This window comes from Branchiostoma belcheri, unplaced genomic scaffold (assembly GCF_001625305.1).
Source record: "Branchiostoma belcheri isolate BF01 breed outbred unplaced genomic scaffold, Haploidv18h27 scaffold39, whole genome shotgun sequence".
In the NCBI taxonomy this organism is placed as follows: Eukaryota; Metazoa; Chordata; class Leptocardii; order Amphioxiformes; family Branchiostomatidae; genus Branchiostoma; species Branchiostoma belcheri.
Genome location: NW_017804009.1, coordinates 2,527,830 through 2,530,357, shown reverse-complemented (window position 1 = coordinate 2,530,357; position 2,528 = coordinate 2,527,830).

Sequence of the window (2,528 nt, the reverse complement as noted above, 5' to 3'; positions counted from 1 at the left end):
CCACAAAAACGAAGTCTAGAAAATGGAGGTCGAACCACAGTAGTCACGTTTAGTCAATGTGCTGTAATTCTCCGTCAGCGTGGCGCAAAATATGTAAACAACGCCAGCCGTAGTGACCCAGCTGTCTTGTGGCTAAGACGCATAATTTGGCCACACATAATTTTTCCACACACTACCACGCATTTCCAGGTTAAAAAGCGCGGAAGTCAAATATTGCGTGGATACATATGTTCCTCTCATATATAAATCGTACATTTTGTAAATATGGGCTTATGTAGGGTCGCAATTTACCTTTTTTGGTCAAGAATCCGTCACCGCATTCCTTTCAAGATGGCGGCTCTGCTGCAGAGGCCATTGACCTTAAAAGGAGTGCAAAGGTCACATTCTGGGAGTACTTGTTTGTATTTTAAGCAAGGACATATAACAGTATAATGTCCTTGGTATTAGATTCAGATGTCACACATGTGTTTCTTCAGATGAGGTGCCTTATATAGTTATACTTAGTTATATTGACCTTATGTATTAAGCTAGATTCTGGGCTGTGACAACTGACAATGCACTCGATTGTTATCGCATACACAGGTAAACCGCATTGATTCAATGGCACAAGCTGCATAAGACTGGACAGGAAGGTTTGAACTTAGTAACTCACATCGGACCTCTTTTCCAGAAATGCATCATGTTCTTGTAATAACATGCGTGGGGTGTGGCTCTACTAGTAAGTCTAAAACACAGGAACTCCATTGAACGTCCTATTTGACTCATTTTCACCAGCGTCAAGTAGGATTTGTAGAATACAAATCAATGTATAAAATTGTATATCAACACATAATATGAATATGTAGTATATCTTCATATCTGGAAGCATAATGATAAATTATCTTAATGCCATTGGTGTATCTTTACCATTTCCTAATTGATATTTGCTTGATGCCATCAACAGGACGTGGGGTCATATTGAAAGCTAAATTACGATTGTACCAGTGGCCTATACATACTAGTACCTCTAGCCATGGAGTCAGAAATCAGAAGATTTTTTTACTCCATGCTCCAGCCAAGCCCATTAAGCCAATCACGTCACATAGGCCACTGAATGCACCAGGTTAGATGGTTACATGTATAAAAATGTCTTAGGTACAAGGGTATAGGAGATGGCAGCCACAGCTTACTTACTAGTTGTATGTTACTAAGTAATACATGTAACATTTCATTGTATAGACTGCCACTGTGGCAGAGTCTAACGTTATATATGATTGGTGATTGCCAACAACTGACCTGTACTTGAGCCCATTGGAGCAAAAATGTACATTTAGGCCACACCAATTTAATTTGTTGGTTCTCGGATTTTTTCAGAAAAAATATGAAGCGACAGGGCGAAAAAAAATAAAGATAAAAACAGGTCTAGGCATCCTATTATACTTATAGGCTTAAATGCTACAAAATGAGCCATGAAGTCAACACAAAAGGCTGGGTTAAAATTTAAACATTGAATTTTGAACTTTTAATCAAACCACTGCAATGATAGATGGGAAAACTGTACATAACAACTAGGAAGAAAAGGACTTTCCTCAACTGTTGGGGGGCAAAACATGAGCATTTTTCAGTTGATTCAGGACCAGAATCAATTTTTTTTTTGCAAATCAGAAAAAATGAATAGGCGAATCCGAGAACCAACAAATTAAATTGCTGTGGCCTTAACCCTTGTCCTGCTGGCAATTTTTACACATTATTTTCAAATAATTTCATGTCTTAATCAGGTCACAGACCCTTGACTTTTTTTGCCCTGCGGCGGCGTAGTAACTTCCGCATTCGTTGCGTTTCGCTGCGGTGTGATGCGTTGCACGAGAAACACCCCCAAATCGTACATATACAGGGCACTATATAGATGGTACTGTATGTACAACCCATATATATATGGGCCCCGCAGGACAAGGGTTTTAAGACTTTTAATATTAAAATATTAATGTGCAGAAAGTACAGGGCACAGTCACCATCTGAAGAGCACATTGATTGGTTATATTCTTATACAAACATGTTCTAACTGCATGACTGCTACTCCCAAAAGTTAACATTTGACCTTTGCACTTCTTTCCCTGACAAGGTCAATGACCTCTGCAGCAGAGCTGTTGAAAGGCCCAGTACAAGCAGGTTAGGTTCAGACAGACATCAGAAATAGTCCAATACCTGCACATTACAGCGCCTGCATTAAGGTGTGTCTGTGCATCCAGTACTACAATGTACTAGTAATTTGAGCCCTGGTACTTAAAAAATTGAGTTCAAATAAAATTGTCCTCTTTTTCCTACCTGTATATTTCACATTTGTATTGATATTATTATTATTATTAATTTAGTTTGTTGGTTATCACAGGGGAGTAGGGCAATGGGTCTACAATGGACTACAGCCGTCTGATCCCCTGCTGCCAGCCTTGTGTATCACACATCACCATTCAGGAAGACCGACAACAGTGCCAGCTGATCCCAACTCAAGAGGCGAAGGCATCCCAAAGGATCCCCAAGCATAGTAAAGT